The 20190-nt window shown below is 47.7% G+C and overlaps 1 protein-coding gene and 1 long non-coding RNA gene across 2 annotated transcripts in view; one reads left to right on the forward strand and one right to left on the reverse strand.

Annotated features, from left to right (window-relative positions):
- The window catches only part of Pacrg (parkin coregulated), a 466156-nt gene that overhangs the window by 409978 nt on the left and 35988 nt on the right, over positions 1-20190 (forward strand). The window lies entirely within an intron of this gene.
- On the reverse strand, positions 12809-15507 carry LOC118570603. Its single transcript, XR_004943208.1, has 3 exons — positions 15473-15507; positions 13853-13934; positions 12809-12969 (listed from the first exon to the last, which is right to left on the reverse strand). It is a non-coding gene; the product is annotated as an uncharacterized LOC118570603 (long non-coding RNA).

The raw sequence follows: 20190 nt of genomic DNA on the forward strand, positions 1-20190 counted from the left end.
GGGAGAACCTGACACACACCTGGCTAGGACTTACTCGTGACATGATGAGGTGTCACACCTGAGATATCCCTGCAGCTCTGTCTCTGTCCTTTGCAGACTCTCAGGGATGTGTCTGCACTACCCCCGGTCTTTAGTGTATCCCTAAGTACATGTTGAGGCATTCAAGCCTCGTTCTGTGTTTCTCGGAAGTTAGTCTTTTCTTGACAAAATAAGATATGGAGTTGAATTGAGCCCCCGTGTACATGTGTAGGCACAGCACGGTAATAGACCACCACCTCTTCATCACTGAGTCCCCGGGCCCCATCTGACGCCCACCATGGTGTCGTCAGACTTCTGTCCCTGCTCCTTTCTTCTCCACCCCATAAGTAACTAAGGCTGTTCAAAGACCAAGAGAATTTGAGTCACACTCTGAAATGCTAACTTGACTGATATTGTAGCCTATTTAGTTTAGGTGATAAACAGCTTTCTTAATTGCTGAGTGTGTGTGTGTGTGTGTGTGTGTGTGTGTGTTTATTCACATGTGTGTGTTGTACCTACACCCATGTATATGTGTGAATGTGTGTGAGGAGGCCAGAGACTAATATCGGTGTCTTCCTAAGATGCCTCCACCTTATTTCTGGAGACAGAATGTCTCAAGGGATCCTCCTAGCAGTGTCTCCCTAGTGCTGGGATTGCATGTCCAGCTTTTACATGGGTGCTAGGGCAGAACTCAGGTCCCCATACTTAGCAATTGCCTGGTATGATGATGATGATTGTTGTTATTATTATTATTATTAATTATTATCCATCATCATTATTGCTTTAACACTTAATCTTGCCCAAGTGCAGTGACATGCACCTCTAATCCCAATACTCAGGAGGCAGAGGCAGGTGGATTTCTGTGAGTTCTAGGCCATCCATGGCTATATCTCAAAACTCTATATAAGAAAGAAAAAAAATTAGCCTAGGCACCCAAATCCTACATCCTGGGGATCAGAAGGGAAGGCATAGAACCTGCCCCACAGTGGATAAGCCAGGGCCAGTGACCATAGGTGTTCCTGCAAAGTAGGATGTGATGGCCAAACCTTGCAGCAGAGGCTCACAAGCACTCAACAATGTCACTCACAGGCTTAAATTTGACCTCCTGGCCACATCTGTGTGTTTGCCCAGTGATTCACAAAGATGACTTCAGTGCCACATGTGACTTCAAACAAACCCCAAGTGTCTAATCTGGAGCTTTCTCCACCCATGTCACAGAACAAGAGAAGGCCGCACACTTACTACCGTCCGACTATGTCCTTCTCAGTAGAACCCTCCTCTGAGGAGAAATTCCACTCCTACAGCGAGCCTTCAATTCTTCCCGCTGCGTTTGGTTTGGGCAGAGTGAATCTGTGATGTTTTTCTATGGACATAATCTTAGGATCTACCCTAAATTATCATTCTTCTCTGTACTATTGGACCTCCCAGAGCTAAAATGTGGGCTTTGTGTGCACATTCTAGACCCGGGGACGCTGCCTACAGAGCCCAGCTGTTGTCTAGTAACTGAAGACCCCTATCCTGGGGGCAAGCTGCCCTGTTTGCCCTCCTTCCTGTTCACGGAAGAGAAGTCCTGTTGTGCATGGTCTGTGCTGTAGAGAATGCCAGACTCTGGCCATAGCTCCTCCCCCGAGTCCCCACCTAGTCCCTGCAAGGGCCAGTGAGGCTGACACAAGCTCCAGGCCCCAGAAGCCCAACCACAGTAGCATTACATATCACAAAATGTCAGCTATTGCTTCATTGCCCAACATGTCTGTCCTCCCGAGGTACCAGCCCATCTAGTTGCCAAACTAAGGCTTCAGAATTTTGATGTAATCTTTGGGGAGAATGAAAGTGGATAATGCTGAATGAAGTGTCTTTTAGACAATACTGATGTTAGAATGTCAGATTGTAATGTTGGCGAACAACGTATTTCAGCCACATAGCAATAAAGACTGCTGGGGCTTTAACAGAGGGAAATAAATCGCCATGTGACTCTTCTGAGTGGCCATCTAGGAAGAAACTAATTGTCCACATGTCGGGGGCAAGTGGGCTTCAACTTCTACCACTGATGCTTTCAAATGTCCATTTCTGTTTCCCAGACTACATTGTCCAACAAACAGTATCGATTTCATACATTTCACCATGTATAATTGAACTAAATAAACCGAGACATCATTTTGCCAGAGGATGTTAAAGAAAGATTATTCTGGTTTTATCTTTGAACGTCAACTTTGGGGGCATGTTTTAACACAAATCAATTCCATAAACTGTTTCTGTTAACCGTTTGGGTCTGTAAACCATTGCCTTTCCAAAATGTCCATTTCAGTCTGAATTATAATTACTGCCTGAAGCGAAATAACATTTATCAGGTTCTCAGATTCAGGGTGCTTCTGGTGTAGTCATAGAGGGCCCCCACTGAGCATGGTTTTATTCTTCAGAAAGCAGCTGACCCAGCCAGGCCACCGTACAAAGGTGGGAGGTGGGCGCTGATGGTTCTGAGTTGAAGAGAGGCAGGGATCACACTTCCTGGAGCCCCAGCCTAGTTCTCTTCAGTTCTTTGCCTGTCTCCCCCCTTGATGTCTCATTCAATCCCGGCTTCCTAACCCTTTATTCCAAGCACAAACGCACTCATATGCACACACACCTCCACCACCACCAGCAGCTCTGCTCTGCTGAGCTCCCAGCCAGCAGCTGTGCTGCGACCCTTGGGCCTTTTCAAGGAAAAATGTCCAAGGCAACCCTTGACCTAGCCCCAGAGCATTGTCTTTTCCACCTCAATTCCTATATCAAAGGAAATGAGACCATCTTCCTCTTGGCCTCCTACACACACCCACTTCCTACAGAAACAAAGAGCCCCGCCTCTTCATCCCCATGAGTCTGTCCCCTCAGGCCTGTCACCTGGGGTGCCACAATTGCTCTACAAAGTCCTACACCACAAAGGACATGGTTGTCCACATTTGTGACGCAGGTACAATGGTCCTTGCAACTGTTTCTTCAATAATGGCCAGGGACCCAAATTAAAATGTAGGACAATGATGGGGAGATCAGTTGAGGTCCAAGTTAACATGCTCCAAGAATCTAATCATCTGATGCCCCGCCTTGAGCCAGGAAACCACTTTCCCCCTAGGAGACTGACCTCACAATATAGTGAACCCTGCTCATTCCTAAGAGTCGGGGTGAGGTCAGGAATGCACTGGACATGTGAATTAAAGGAACATGGGTGTAAAGGGGTGCCATTTGGGCTGAAGAAGGTGTTGCCCTCTCTACTTCCATGAGCCACATCCTAGAGGAACACAGGCAGCTGCTTTTGGAAAACATTGTTTTATAGACTCCCCAGTCTCTGTTACAGCTCAAATCTGGCCTGCTTTGTCCCATAGAATCCTCCAGTTCTGCCTTTCATTTACTGTTTATCTCTGGACTTAGTTCACGTACCCATGATACAAAAGAGGGTTATATGGCCAAAAGCGTTGAATGTCAAGAATTGCGGTGGCATTTGCCTCTTATGCTGTAAGCACTTCTACCCTCAAATGTTAAGATACTCTGTAAACCACTCTTGTCATGGCTGCTCCAGCATGAACGGACAGTGAAACACCAGACTTGGCACAGAGCAGAGCCAGAACTCAGAGAGCTGACCAGGCCCCGTGAGCTCCTCTGGCACCTGGACACCCCAGCTAAGTCTGTAATCCTGAGGCCAAAGCTATAGTCCTTGCGATGAGATCCCCCTGCCCTGTAACAGGCCAGCCATGACAGTGGTCCACAAATGGCATCTTCACCACAGCCCATCCCAGAAGCCTTGCCACTGTCCCATCTCATCTGTAAACCAAGGAAATGTGTCTCCTTTTCCCCGGCCCCACTCAGGCCAGGAAAAGCCCTTTGCTGCTTTTCTCCCCTGTGAAATTGCTCTATTTTGCTCTGTTTTATGTTGTAAGCAAGAGCCTTTGAAAGGATGGATTCCTGTCAGGTGGAAACTCGGGGTCCTGGTGCGGTTTGTCATCTCTCCCCTTGGGACAGTGTTGGAGATGCAGCCACCTCCACACTCCACAGAATGGCGACCAGGACCAGCATTTCCCTCTGCTCTGCAGAGGCCAGGGAGATAACAAGAAAGAGATGCCGGTGCCAGGCAGAGAGCTTGCCGAGTGTCACATGGGTGATGGGGAGGCCATCCCCATCATGTGCCCTACAAGAAAAACATTCCCTTTTGTGTTCCATTCAGCTGTGGCTGAGAATCAAAGAACGCATTGGTACCGCTGTTGGGCATAGAACTCATACTCACGGCCAGGCAGCCGTGTGCTGCTCAAGAATTGGGTTGTATTTTTTCAGTTTCTTTACAACATGGAGTAAAGTTGTGTTTGCCTTTTAGGTATTTGGAGGGCCATGTTAGGGTCTGGTTTTGTTTCATTTTGTTTTACATGCACTTTGTCAAAAGAAATCTTACTGCCAGTCCTCCATTAGTTGAATAGTTTCGTACTACTCTCTGTTATAGTAGAAACACACTCTTCTGAGAAATGGCCTCTCCCCTGCACACCCATTCAGAAGTGGCCTCTCCCTGCACATGAGTCTAAAAGCCTCTCCCCTACACACCCGTCTAGAAGCGGCCTCTCCCTGCACAACTGTCCAGTGCTTATCTGGATGTGACAGTGGACCAGCAGTCACTTCATCCCACCAAGCTGTGCATCCCTAGTTTCCAAGAGAAATCTAAATCTAATCAAAAGCTCTGTGGTATCTGACAACATCCGGCTTTCTCAGAGTCTTGACTACGCAAAGGCACAGGCTCACGTCCAGGGCAAGTGCTCAGCCAGCTGCCAGTGCAAAGCAACGCTGTGGATCCAGCTTGTTTGTAAAGAGACTCACAAGCAAAGAGAAGTCATTTTTCAACATAGGTGTTCCTTCAGCAGCAACAGAAAAACGAAATAATAATAGCCTGATGATGATCTATGGCCTGTACATCAAGCTACAAACCTGCTCACGGTGTCTGGCCAACACTCTTCCACCTGCAGACCAGCAGTTGCCCTCAAACTTAATATTTTTACTGTAGCCCAACATTAAGAGAATAACATGGATAATGGTTTCAAGAGATCAAAACAAGAAATATATTCATTATTTTAAAAAGAAAATATTTTAAACATGGAAAGTATCCATTTTTTAAAAACACAAGAGCCCCTTAATGAAATTATTAAACTGGATTCATAATTGATTCCATTGGTTCCATTGTTGACTGATGAGCTGATATTATCAATATAAATCATAAGTACATTTATGATTGAGAAATTCACGAATGAATTCTGGTTATGGGCATGAGCCTTTTAGAAGGTGGCAGCCTCTCTCTGCCCTGAACAGGCTACATATCATTTACATCCTACGATGAACTTATGGTGCCTGAGGACTGAGTAGTCTCCATGAGTGGCAGAGAAGGCAATGGTGCCATCTTCAGACTTAAAGCCCACGGGGACTTGCGGCTGATACTAGTGGGAAGAGTCTGCCCAGGTGAAATGGATAACCAGCTCCACTCTCGTAGCCAGCCTTTGGGCTAGCTCCTCCACGCAACCCCAAGTCAGAAAGTGTATGTTTATACTGACAGCCTTTGTGTTCCCCTGGGAAGGGAAGAAGTGGGGGGGTGACCAGATGGTTTGAGGAAGTTTATTCAATATTCTCCCTCACGATCTCAGTCCCCACCATCTGGAGTGTCCACGGCAAAGCCCCTGGCCAACATCATCCATTTGGACCACTGACACCATTCTTCCAACTGGCCATAAAGCCTCCGATACATCTCCCAATTAGCCACCACACACCCAGGAAAATGATAATTGCACCATGTCACTGAATGGGCATCAGAGCCACTAGAGCAGGACGTGAAATGCTAGAGCCTTTTGCCCAGTGGCTGCCTAGTAATGAGCCCCTCATCATTATCAGTGCTCCGCTGCCATTATGTAAGAATGTGTGGCTACAAATGAATTATCAGCTGAAACACTAGGGAGTCTTATCCATCCTGCTCATCACCTCTCCAGGCCGGTGGAGACAACATCGGTGCATCCATTCCATAGACATGAACATCTCGGAGAAGAACCGAGCAATCTACGTCCTTGCCAAGAACCTCTGCAACTCTAGCTCTGCTCTGGGGAGTTTGGGGCCTGCCCAGGATGCATCTCTGATGTCACCGAATCCATGCTTCGGCATTTCTGCAGCTCCTAAGCCAGTAGCTTACATCCAGTCTGAGGCCATCTTCAGCCAATGACTCTGGTTTCTTAGGCTGTGCCCTCACAGTTAGTTACTGCCAGGAGCGGTGAGAGTCCAGACGGAACCACTGTACTTTAGTAGCTGCATGGTGTCAGGTGAATCACCTAACCTTCATCACTTCTTGAAACTCAGTAATAACCATAATCATGATCTCAAGGCTATTGTGATATTAAATGCATGTGACTGGTGTAGCTGGCTAAAAAGTACTGTGATGGGAAAGCCTCTCCAAAGACCACCACAGTTCATTCACTGTCATTCCTTACCAGTCAAAAGTGCTCACTCCACCTCCTAGTGATGTCATGAGTCAGGCTTCCTTCCTCTCTCTCTCCCTGGCACAGCTACAGCATGGAGTCAAGTGTCTGCCAGCATGAGATAGGCCTAGCTTCCGGGAGACCAGCAAACCTCCCGTCCACCCACTGCCGTAACTCCAAGAAACAAGTACTGTCCAGAGACCACGTGCTGGCTCTTCACTCCAGGGCACCCGATGGCAAACACTGACAGGAATCACTGAGGGGTGGTTTCAGGGAGTGAAAACTGCCTGGATAAAAATGAGTGGCAGAAGGCCCAGAGTGGGGAGACCGCTGAGTGAGGAGGCAATACCTAAGTAAGCCTGAAGGCTGGAGGGAACAGCTCAGAGACCAGTTCCAATCAGGGGACAGCTACAAGGCCCAACACAGACAGCTCGCACATTTGGAGAACAAGTAAGGGACCCTTCATACAGATAGAAACCGGAGCATGGGGGCGGGCAGAGGATGAGGTGGGCATGGATTAGAAGAGAAGGCCAAGGTTCTCCCATTGCTGAGCAGACCAACAGATGAGAAATGTGTGAGCCTGGAACTCCTTTGTCCCTAGACCCCTGGACTTCTCCACCCTGCTGTCTGCTTCCCTGTACCATATACATGTCCACTCCATTTCTTCTGCACCCATGATGGTAACCTAGTTTTCCTCTCTACACTTTCTATAATTTTATGACGTCTACATAGAAGTGGGATCCTTCAATATTTGCTTTGTAACTGGCTTACCTCAGCGTATATCCTCCAGGGCAATGTAAGGATAGTGTTACTTTTTAAGGCTGAATAATATTTCATTATATATATATGTTTAAATATCAGTTTTTTCCACTCATGCCTAAATAGACATGTCATTAGCATATTCTTGCCATTGTGGGTTTTGCCTGATGAACATGAGGCCTTAGACTTTTTCTGGAGGTCCTGATTTCATTTGAGGGATAGGGATCCAACAGCATTAGCAGTTCTGTTTTCTGTTTCTACAGGAAAGCCCAGCTCCCAGCACTGTGTATAGTACCCACCTCCATCCACCCACCTTCGAAGCTTCTTAGCCCGAGTGCCGTGACAGGACCCTGCAGCAGATGTGTCCCAAGTCCCACCCTCCTTTGCGCTCCTCTCAGGAATTCATTTCTTCAGTTAAAAACCGATGGCCCTGGAGTTATGTAGCTGCTTGGCACCAAATATTCTCGAATATTTGCTCATGAGGACCACTAAGAAAACAACCTAGTCAGTATTTTCTACACCAGTGGCTAAGGAAGGGAACAGGTGGGGTCACCCACCACCTGCTGATGGTGTGGCCAGAGCCCCTCCCCAAGCTCCGCCACACACCACCACCCATCAGAGCCCAGTTCCAGTTCTCTCTGTTCCGGGGTGCTGGCTTTGAGACTCCCTGAAGGACACCCCAGCTTCCCGATTGCCCCTAGTGTCTCCACTGACGATGTTTGCCAAGGCTTCTGATCTGTGCATAGGTGCTTTGGGCCTGTCAGCAAGAAGCACGTGACCCTGGACAGATTCTGGCTCCTAGATGATGTGTAGCACCCAGCAGCCTGAGGTGGTGGGGGGGGGGCAGGAGAGGGTTAGCTCCTGCATGAGGGTGGGTGTGCTGGGGAATGGATGGACATGCGTCTGTGTGTATTCGAGGGTGATGTGTATGTGAGTGTGAGTGTGTACATGTTCCTTCTCCATCACCGGTACAGTCCATTCTGATTTCAAGAGCATGAGAAAATGTTACACACTAAAAGAACCCAGAAGGGGAAAGTTTTATGACAGTTCGAAGAAACATCCTGTTGGTTGGGCTCTAAAACGATTTTGTAGTTTCTGAACAAATGGAATTTTTTTAAAAATTTCAGAACAAATGTTTAAACCTCCATGTAAACACTGAAGATTTTAGTGGTGGGAGGAACGTTAGATTGTCTCTCCAAAGCTGTCTCTTTCACAGGACAGGAAACAGAGGCCCAGAGAGTCGTCGAGTCTGGTTGCCTGGCTCTGCAGAACAGTGGCAAACGGGAGTTAAAGCTGTCTGCACCCCAGCCCAGGCCTGACCACACTCTCCATTTAGAAGCCTGATGTGCGTGCATAGGGCCAGAGTAACATGAGAAGAGAACACAGAACCACCTCCCCTCACCAGGTGCCTCCCTAAGCCAGAAATTCCACAGTTACATCGTCGTCATCGTCCTCTGAGCTAAGACATTTCTGCCAGTCTCTCCCCCAATGGAAAAACCAGCAGCCCAGCCAGAGCTGAGGAGACCAAGGCTCATGTAGGAGACTAAACGCCCTTGTCACTAACGGCACAACCTCCACCGAAGCAGGGGCTTGAAATTCCACCCTGCACCCGACAAGCTGGTCCGTTGTCTCTTGCTCTCCCCCCCCCCCCACACTCCCAGTCCTGAAGGACAAAGCAGTTGTGAAGGGATCACCATGTCAGCACATAGTCTGGGTTCTTCAGCTGGGTTCTTCAGCGGGTGGGGGCGCGTGTGGGCTCTCGGGGAATGCGAAGTGCCCTCTGCTCAAGGTCACCCAAGCGAGGCGACCTGAAGGCAGTGCAGACAGTGTGAGTGAGTGGCACCTCTGCTGAGCCTGGACCCACTGCGAGCCGCGGTGTCGGGGGCCCCGTGAAGCAGGAGCAATCAGGGCAGAGATGAGCCCCAGCCTCTCCCATTGCCTGGGGCCCTGGTTTCCTTAATATGTTCCTTTCCAGTCAGCTACATAATTATACAAACCACAGGCCTTCTCAGGCAGGATCCCATCCCAATCAGGATGAAACCTCGGTGTCACCCTGGGCTGCAGAGCAGACTGAAGAGCCCTGCGAAGTCAGTTACATCACCTGGATGTAAATCTGCCATCCTCCGAGGACCCAGGACCCCGTGTCTGTGTCCCTGGCAATGCCCATCAGTCCAGGTTTTCCCTGGCCACAGCCTTAGAGCTAGGCAGATGTGACAGCTTCCAAGATTTGAGGGAGGGAGAGTGAGCAAGGAGAAAATGCTTCCAGGACGCAAGGGCAGAGCCAGCTCCAGGGAAACCTGCCCGGCCCAGTGTCCATCCAAGGCTGTGGAGAAGGCTACCAGGCTGGCAGGTGACTGACTTGGTCTGGGTTCAGAGGTGGCTGATAGGCAGTGGCCACTTGAATGCCTTGAGGCCACCAGCATGGTCCTCTAGGCCACGGGTGAACCCAAGCGTTGAACAAGGAGCTGGACTTCACTGGTGGCATGTGCGCCTTGGCAGCAGATCAGTGGGGGAAGATGAGAAGACCTGTGGCAGGGCCTGCAGCCAGGGGCTGTGACCGCACAAAGGGTTTGCTTTTAAATGGCAGACTGCTCACTGTTAGCTGTGGAACTTGCCTGCTGCTTCTGGTCTTCAGGATTCTCCCTCTCAGCCATAACATAGTATTGCACTCTTTAATTTTTTTAGTAGGTTCTTAAACATATCCGAATAGTCTTCACTTAGCAGACAGGAAGGCTATGGTATCTAAAATAAATTTTGATCTAATATGCTGCATCTCAAAATCATGTATCAGTTAATCCTTCTCCACTGAATTCTAAATGCCTGTTTTATTATATACTGAATTCCAGCTCCTAATTCAATGTCTTTGTGTTCAAGAACCACTGAGTCCTGTCCTCCTAATGATGCTATCCTGGGTGCTGGATCCAGCAGAAAGAACAGCCAGCACACATGTCTGCAGGGTGACGAGGCAAAGGGGAGACAGGATAAACAAAGACAAGATGCAGGCAAACTAGACAGCCTACAGGTGCTGATGAATTCCATGAATAAAAAGTAAAGGTCTGAGAATCCAGGATCGCTGAGGTGTAATTTTAAATAAAGCATTCAGGGAAGACCTGGACATGAAAGGGACATTGAAGTTGCAAAGGATGATGGGTACACACAGGGAAAAGTTTGTGGGAGGCATTGAGGGAACATGTCTGTGTTCTGGAAGCCATAGGAAGAGATGGGAAGGGGAGGAAATGGCCAGCAGCTCAGGTGCAAACTGACCTACATGAGCCATCATGGTCTGTACAGATGACAGCTCAGGTGATTCAGGTATCAGAAATGCAGGTCACCCATCTGTGGAGAAAAGATGTCCAACATGAAGGCACCTGCCACGTAGGTGTGCATCCTCAGCTTCTATGGGTGCAAGGCACGCTGGGCATCCTGAGCTGGCAGACATGGGGTTCTTGTCTCTTTCTCCACCTTCACATGGTCCATTCCCACAGGATAAGAGCATGAGTCCCTGGATTCGGGCTCACCCCAAGCTCAGGATGGGTTCACAGCAACAGTTTCAACTTCTGTGTATCTGAAGAGACCCCTTTTTGTAATCATCTTTATTTTTGGTGTATTGTCCATAATTTTACATATGTTCACTTTACATGCTAGCTACTCTCACCTCCTATCTCCCCTCCCCTCCCCTCCCAGGCAGCTCCCCATAAATCTCTCTCACACACTCATGTCCAGTTGTTTTGTTCTGTGACTCACTAAGGTCAATCAGTGCATGAAGCTACCCACTGGAACCTGGTGGTCTCAGCAGTGGGTCACAACTAAAGGCAGGGATTCACCCTGCCCTTCCTAAAATTTATCTATAGCCAGTAGTTCACAGGCTACTTCCTTAACTCTCTGTGAACTGTCTTGTAAGGACCTAGTCTTGCTGTGACTGAATGATTACAATAGTTGTTTCGTGTCTAAGGAATGGCTTTTCAGAGCCCATCACCTGTCTTCTTGTCTCATGTACGCCCCCCTCACTCTTCCGCGATTCCCTGCAGCTGTAGAAGGGCTGAACTCCTTTAGGGCTGGACCCACTTCCCTTGCGTCATTTCTGCATCTTGTGCAGCCTTGCGTCTCCACAGATACTGATCTGGAGGAGTAGCTTCTCCGACAAAGGCGAGGAGTTGCTTTTGTCTATGGTATAAGCAAGTGTTTAGAAGGCATTTGCTCCTGCATCAGTTTATTTAACTATCAGAAATATGGGCCCACTCCCTCCGCATGCCTGAGCTGTTAGCCAGGCTTCCAGGACCAGGCATTGACCCCCTGTCCCTGTAGAGTGGGTCTTGAACCCTCTGAGAGGATAGTTGGTTATCCCCTACACAGTCAAGCTGGTACTGTAAAGATGGGCACATCTTGTTTTCCAACTGGTTGCTTCACACTCTTCTTATCCTAGTTAACTCTCCCTGCATCCCACACCCTCATCTCCACATCCCTCCCTCCCTCTTTACTTTTTTAAATCTATGATGCATTATCTATGTCCCCTCCCTTCAAGTGACCAATCCCCTCTCCCTCCTGACCCTCCCACCCCTACCCCAATGCCTGCCCATTCCCCTCCTTGTTTCTGGCCTTTGCACAAATACCCATATCAGACACATGAAATAAAGAGTTGGTACCTGGATCCTCAAGAGAAAGAATGTGCAGTGCCCATTTGCACCTGGATCACACCACTTAGAATAATCTTTTCCAGTTCCATCCATTTCCTTGCCAGTTTTGTGGTTTCGTGTTTCTTTACAGCTGAGTCATACTCTGTTGTAAATAGGAACCACATCTTCATTATCCACTCATCGGTTGCAAATAGCTGTTGTGAATGAGTAGCGAGCGTGGATGTGTAGGTTTTCCTGGGGTGGGGTGTGGGATGCTTTGGTGATAAGCCCAGAGATGGTATATTTGGGTTGGATGGTAGTTTTATTTTTAATTTTTTGAGAGATCTCCAGACCAATTTCCAAAGTGAACTGTACTAGTTCACTACCAACACATCCGTCACACCAGCATTTATTGTTGCCGGTGTCCTTGGTGATGGGCATTCTGCCTGGGGAAAGAGGGAATCTTAAGTTGATTTTAATCTGCACTTCCCTAATGGCTACAGACATTGAACACTTTTTAAAGTGTTTCCTAGCCATTTGTATTTCTTCTTTTGAGAACTTTCTGTTTAGTTATGTAATCCTTTTTTTTTTTTATCTGGATTGTTTTCTTGGTGTCTAAGTTTTTGAGCTCTCTGTATAACTCTAAACTCTGATCCTCTGTCAGTTGAAGAGCCAGCAAAGATCTTCTCCTGTTCTGTGGGTAGTCTCCTCACCTGAGTGACAGTTTCCTTCCCTCTGCTAGTTAGTCTCATGAGATCCATTGTTGATTGCTGTTCTGATCTCCTGTGCTGGCTTGTACCTATGTAGCTACATGTCAACTTTTTCCTTAGTATTTTTTGAGTGTGAGGATACCTCTTTTGGGGGTTGGGGGAATAGAGTTACATGTAGTTGGTTTGGAACTCACTTTGTAATTAGGATGATCTTGAACTCCTGATCCTCCTGCATCCACCTCCCGGTTGCTGGGATTGCAGTCATGTACCACCACAGCCACCTTCCCAGAGAACCTTTTCCAAAGTAGCTCACATCCACGGAACTCGGGCAGGACTTGGGATGAGAAGCTGCATCAGGAACTTGTACACAGGAGGAGTCCATTGGTCCATCCATCCTCAGGAGATCTACATGTGGATTTTGAGAAGGGCCAAGGGAGAAGCAGAGAGCACTTAGGAAATCATCGTCCTGAGAGATGAGGTTTGGCTAAACTCGTGAGCAGCAGAAGCAGCAGCAGAGAAGAGTGGTGGTTACAAAAGGGACAGCAGAAGTAGCTGCATTGGTAAACACATTAAAACATGTTCAGCACACTCAGCCATGAGGGAAATACAAACCAAACACACTGAGATCCCATCTCATCCTAGTCAGAATGGCCGTCATCCAGAAAACAAGCAAGGGCTGGCGAGGGTGCCAGAGAAGGAGCCCTCGCCCACTGCCGGTGGGAATGCATGCTGCAGGGCCGCCATGGAAACCAGTGAGGACCTTCTGCCCGAAGCTGAGAACACAGTAGCCATGTGACCAACTGTCCCACTAATGTGGCCAACCCTAAGAGAAGCACAGTCAGCACCTGATAGAGATGTCTGCCATATCGGCCGCAGTGCCTTGTCCCATGGCTGAGTTATAGAATCGGCCCAGGTGAAATCGCACCTGTGCATGCACACAACACACACACATGCCCATACATACATACACACACACACACACACACACACACACACACACACACACACATACACACACACACACTATTTGGCCATAAAGAAGAAGGAAAGAAAAAGGATAGAATTGGAGTTCACCGTGTAAAGGCAAACAAGCTAGACTCTGAACAACAACGTACATTTTTGCTCATGTAGAATCTAGATCATGTAGTTGTTTTAAAGATAAAAACAGAAGGCGTACTGTTTGGGAAGAGAAAGGCGGCCCATGGTGGACACAAGTGGGGGGACTTGGGGTGACAGTATGAAAGCACATTCCGTTCACATAAGAAGAGCTCTCAGTGGGATCCATTACCTGAGGTTCTCTGAGGACCAGCATCCTGTCCGAGCTGCTCTGTGTTTCTGTGAGCCCCATAGACTAAGTCTCTTCTTCCTTTCTTTGGGTAGAGTGCAGAAACCTGTTACACTTAAGAGTGTTTTGTGTCCCCCACTCAGGAATGTTATCAGTAAAATTATAAATTGTCTGGGAGATGAACATTTCAATGTCATCTTTTTCATGACTCTTTGCATTAGCCAGAATTTTCAGAACACTGTTAAACAACCATCCTTGTTCCAATTTTTAAACTGAACTTCATTAATTTACCCATTAAGCACATGATGGCTTCTTATTTTGTACTTTTTATTATGATTAGGAAATAGAGCATGCCTAGTATTTCGGTATCTTTGAGAACCTCATGCCATTTCTTCTACATAAGGAATCTGGAATTTAGACACAGTCATCTACTCAACTAAGACAAGAGGCAATGACCCTGAACTCAGGTGTTCTGATCCCAGCCCTGTGTGCTCTCCCAGGCAGACGGATAGCTTGGACACACCCATCTGGAATGCAGCAGTGAGACCACAGAATGCCTTCTTGGGAACTCTCCCAGAGACTGTCCCTACCCACTATGATTGTTAAGACCAGTTAGATGTCCCACCTATGGGTCCTCTACATCCCCGGTCACCTGCAGACATCCTCAGCCACTGATACTTGTGTCTGGCCTGGAATGTGTCTCTATCACAGCTCCTATCCTCCAGGTGCCCTGGGCCCTCGAAGGTCCCCATTTATTGACTCAACTGGCCCAGCCAGCTGTCACTCCAACCTCTCCACTCCTGGCATCAGGTTCTGAGCACCTTTTAATCTCTGACCTGTGACCTTTCCCATGCCCCGCCTCCCCAGCGTTTGTCCCTTCCTCATCTCGGGGAGGAGCCCTACCACAGCTCTCCCCTGAGGCCGAGGGAGGGGGAGGGGAGCTGGGGAGAACAGAAGAGCTTTGCCACACTGCAGCCCTCTGGAAGCCCACTGAGTCCCAGGGAAAGAGGATTTTCTGCTCCGTCACAGAGCGGGAGAGCCCTTCGGGGCCTCCATCCAGCCCAGGCATGTATCCATCTTTGGAATCCTCGGCAGTATCACCCAATGCCCAATACCGCGGGCTCTGCTCACTGGCATCCAGCCCGTCCTCAGAGCCCCTTTTCCATCATCAGGTCCCTGGCAGGCCCCTGCCCCACCCCTGATTGACACCCCTCCCCTTTCCTTCCGGCACCAAGCACATGAGTGGGGATCATTCTGGTCCCTCCCAGGCCTCCCTGGCAGCACACAAAGAACAAGGGTCAGTTGGTCTCTAACTCTGCCATTCCTCACATCTCAGTCCTCTAAAGCGCCGGGATTTTTCGGCTCCTTCTTCCCATAGCTCTGGCAACTGTACTTCTGGGGCTATTGTCCTTCCATTTCGGTTCCTAATTGCCATTGTAGAAATCTGTGCCTAGCCAAGCTTCGGGAGCTACCAGTCTGTGCGCTCCCTTCAGATGTAAATGTGTTATGCAAACGCAGTCTGCCCCCCCCCCCCCCCCCCCCCCCGGGACCCTGTGGCCATCCCTGGATAGCGACAGGGAAAGAACACTGTTGGGGATGCAGAGAAGGAAACAATCCCCTGACCTCCTTCCACGCTGGCTGCTCTGAGAAGGCTTCCTGTCTACAAGCTTCCTCTCCCACTCACAAAGCTGAATTTAAAGAGCTCGCACAGGAGGCTGCGTGGGGTTGATGCTCCTTGGCATGTGTGCCCCTAGGGACGTGGCCTTGCAGCTTAACTGTGCTTCTCCAAGGTCTCAGGACCCTGTAGGTGAGGGGGGATATTATGTACAGGAACTTTGTTTTTTCAATCACCTGTTAGGACAGTGTATTAAAATAATTCGTAGCTAGTGGCACTGTATCGGGACAGGAGCCTGCCATCCTAAGGAGATAAGTGTCCGAAGCAGGGTGTATGATCCATCCCCAGAAGCACCCCTTTCCTCCAATGCCCTGACTCCCCATCCATGGGGCCCCAAACTGCCTTCTGCACCCTGCCAGCCACCTCACCTCTGCCTCCTTGCCCTTCTTACACCAGGCAGGGAACACACTGTCCTCTCTCTGGGCATTGGCTGTCTCAGAGGATGCCTGGAAACTAATAGCAATCTAGTCCACAAAGTTCTCAGTCTGTAAATTCATAAGCCCTCCAGCCCATTAGGCGTGTGACTTTGGGCTCTACTGTGCCAGGCGCTGGTCTCAGCTATGGACAGGATAAGTTTATGAACCTTTTTGCCTGGATCAGTGCGTCTAGTTTCAATATTGGTGTTATCTTTGAATGTGAGGGGGAAAGTTACCACAAATGTATAGAAACGTATTCTGTAATAAACTAAATGCTGGGAAAATGCCCCCAACCCATGATGTTGAGTTATTTGTCTTTATTCACCATGTAGTGTATTATTTAAATTCCCATAGTTCTGCTATCTCGTTCTGAATTTGAGAGAAAACACGAGGAACTCATCTCTGCTGAAATATCATTTATGTTGAAAAGTGCTTGCAAAAAAAAAAAAAAACCTTTCAAGTGAAATTAACTTAAGAGAAAACGTTTTCTTGGTCCCTTCCTGCCTCTCAGGGTCCCTGGGAGGAGATCCTGTGTAGAGATGTACACTTGAACTCTGAGTCCAGGGGGAATCCCCTTCATGCAGGTTCTCGGTAGCTTCATAATTACCCAGCAGTTCCCAGGGCCTGATCAAACTGGAATCTCTCTGATCTACTCAGTGACAATGCCACCTCTCCTTTTTCATGTCTAATAACAAATCACAAATGAGCACATGTCTAGGAAAGTGATTTATGGTTCAGCTCTGTTACTTGGATTTACCGTGGGCATATCATTACCTCCTCCCCCGCACTGGTTCCATCCAGACCTGCAGACAGCAGTCTCTGCCTTCAGTGACATTTCTCAGGGAAGAAACAGATCTGGCTTGCCTGAAATATGAATTTCCTGATAGTGTGAAAAGTAAATTTATATTCCTGCCTCAAGGCCTCAGGTTTTAACAACTTCTTAGTTGGATATGTTTGCCTCTCCCGGCCACACACAGTCCTGTAACTTAAGGCCAAGACTTTGAGGTAAGGGAGCCAGCAGCCTCAAGTGCCTGCGAGGAGGTCATTGTGACCAAGGGCCTCATTCCCCAAGGGACAGCTGCTCACCAGACTCTCTGCACGGGTGTGAGGCTCATGTGACAGCTGCCTCCTTTCCCCCTGGACGACAGAGCATGCCTGAGAAGGCCGCAGTGGAAGGCGTCTTTCCCTGAGGCACAAGCCACTCTCCACACCCCTCCCTTCTAGTGACAAAAGCTTTTAGTGTCTCCCTTGTGCAAGCAACAGCAGGGGAAACTGTCTCACAGGGCGTACAAGATATTTCCCCCACCAAATCAGGAACTAATGGCCTGGAGTAAGGTTAAAAATGGCATCCCCCCCAAAAAACAATTTATGAAGGCCTATTACCTAGCAATTTCATATTCGAATGCAATTATGTTCATGTTATTAGTACATCATGAATGGTACTAATATGATTATTGTTTTGTGTGGTATTACAGGAAATTAATTTAAATAGATTTACATATTTTTCAGATAAAGGGCACTGCTAAGGTGGATAAATAAGAAATTTGACATTGCTTTGAAAACAAACAGCTAGGCAAAGCTGGGTTAGATTTCATTTGCGATGCTAGCATAGGTATTATTGTGCCTTCTGGTTAGTGTCAATATTTTATCATTTCAAAGGTTATTGTTGTTGTTGTTGTTTCTAAAGGAGTAATTTAACTTCACCTCACTAGGCCCCTCCACAGTGCTCTCAGCTCCCTTTTACAGCTGAGTGAGGATCGAGGCATAATGAAACACCGTGTCCCAGATTTACCCACATCCAGACACTACACTGTTGAAACTCACCTGCCTCGGCCTCATGGCACCTGCACATGGAGTTTATTAGATCAGATCAGCAGGTGCTGATGAAATGAGGCCAGACCACTAGAAGAGGGGTCTCTCTGAAGCTGCACAGAGAAGCCCTGTCTTGAAAAAAACCAAACTAGGAAAAAAAGAGAAGAAAGGGGGAAGAGGGAGGGAGATGAAGGAAGGGAAGGGAGGAAGGGGAGGGAGGGAGGGAGGGAGGGAGGGAGGGAGGGAGGGAGGGAGGGAGGAAAAAATGAAAAAGAAAACAAGTATCTCCCTGTGTCTGTCAGGAGCACCTCAGCTTCCATTCTCAAGGAAGCCAGGAAGGAGGTCCCTCAGACTCTGGCTGTGTGCCTTGATAGTCATGTGACTAAATAGCCCCAAGAGCAGAAAAGTGAGTTGTGGTGATATTGTGTTCCCCAAAATATTGTGCACCCTAATAAACTTATCTGGCGTCAGAGACAGAACAGCCACTAGATATAGAGGCTAGAAAATGGTGACACACACACCTTTAATCCTAGCATTCCAGAGGCAGAAATCCATCTGGATCTCTGTGAGTTCAAAGCCACACTGGAAACAGCCAGGCATGGTGACACACGCCTTTAATCCCAGGAAGTGATGGCAGAAAGCAGAAAGGTATATAAGGCCGGAAAACCAGGAAATAGAGCTGGTTAAGCTTTTAGGCTTTGAGCAGCAGTTCAGCTGAGATTCATTCTGGATAAGGACTCAGAGGCTTCCGGTCTGAGGAAACAGGATCAGCTGAGGAATTGGCGAGGTGAGGTGGCTGCGGCTTGTTCTGCTTCTCTGATCTTTCAGCGTTCACCCCATACCTGGCTCCGAGTTTGTTTTTATTGATAAGACCTTCTAAAAATTCATGCAACAGTGAGTAATGGTGATGATGTTCTTCCTTAGGTGCTCTGGTGAGGCTTAAGTAAGTTAGTAAATACAAACAATTTCCAGTCACTGAGGTATGGTGGTAGCTATTAGTACTGTTGCTGTTACAGACCCAGCAAGTTGTTCCTTCTAGTAACATCAATATTTCCAACCTAGCTATAAGATAAATTAAAAGAGAGTCTTGGTTTTCTTCAACAGAGAGAATTCTCCTGCTGTCCCTTTAAAGCAGACATTGATTTCCAAGGACCTAGGTGACATGTGAATAATCAGGGCTCAACAGTACATCAGGGTTTTACTTTAATGATAACAAAATAAAGGTTTACATTTTATACTTAGGATTTTATTGTAATGTTTGGATTACTAAAAATTTTAATTCTGGAAACAATCATTTGATCTATAAATTAAAATAGATTTCAGGGTATTTCCAATTATTTAGCACTAAAACATTCTGTCCTCACTTCCTAATTAGTAGTAATGGGCCAACTCCTAAAAATATCGAGTTATTAGTTGTGTCTGGTTAAATTTTTTCAAAGACATTACAAAAAAAAAAATTCTTATACATCTCTTACCGGTGGGTTTGTCTACAAATATCCATTACAAGAGTTAAACATGCGGTGTAGAAGCTGGCATGGTGATACACACCTCTAAGACCAGCACTCAGGAGGCAGAAGTTTGTAGATATCTGTGGGTTCAAGGCCAACCTGGTCTACATAGCAATTTCCAGGCCAGACAGGGCTACATAGTGAGACTTTGTCCCCAAAACAAATAAACAAACAAATATGAAATGGAAATGCATCCATCCCACACTTTCCAAACACATAAAATAACTGTAGAATGAGAAACTAGATTTAGATTTCAAATTATGGTGCTGGCGGTACAATGGCATTTAAAGAAGAATTGTGTCATCCTTAGAGAACACCGGACAAAGGGAAGGATGATTTACAGTCACTCTCAAGAGATCTGCCAACCTGAACTCTCTGGTGACTTAGGTGGGACACTTGCCTGGAGATGCCAGACAGAAGGGCTGGGACTGAGCATGCTAGCTCACAAGCCATAGGTTCTAGGCCTCTGCGTTGACCTGTGCAGTAGGGGGCGCTGGCCTTGATGCTCCCTAGCCTGTGTGCATCATGTCCTGTATGTGTTGCTCCACCGTCCGCTCCTGGGAAGCTGGGAAAGTCAAGGTTTGTTCAGAATCTCAGTCAGGTCACTTATGATAGGCACCTAGCCTGTCCCATTCCACTCTTTATCCGCACTCAGTGCTGGGCTATCAGCCAAAGATGTGGGGAGTCCCTGTCCCCCACCACTTAATGAACACCTTCTCCCTTCCTGACCTTAATCCCTCACCATGCCCAACTTTACCACAGAAAAGACCTGGGTGTTGGGGCTGCCTGCCCAGAGCCTGGCCAACCAAGCCTCAGCCTCCTCTTAAAGAATGAGTTTGTTCATTTATTTACCAACTAACTACTTAGCGCCTACTGAGCACCGTGGTGGCCAGCTGGTACCAGAAGTGAGTAAACCAATGAGGACAGAAA

This window comes from Onychomys torridus, chromosome 19, assembly GCF_903995425.1.
Source record: "Onychomys torridus chromosome 19, mOncTor1.1, whole genome shotgun sequence".
In the NCBI taxonomy this organism is placed as follows: Eukaryota; Metazoa; Chordata; class Mammalia; order Rodentia; family Cricetidae; genus Onychomys; species Onychomys torridus.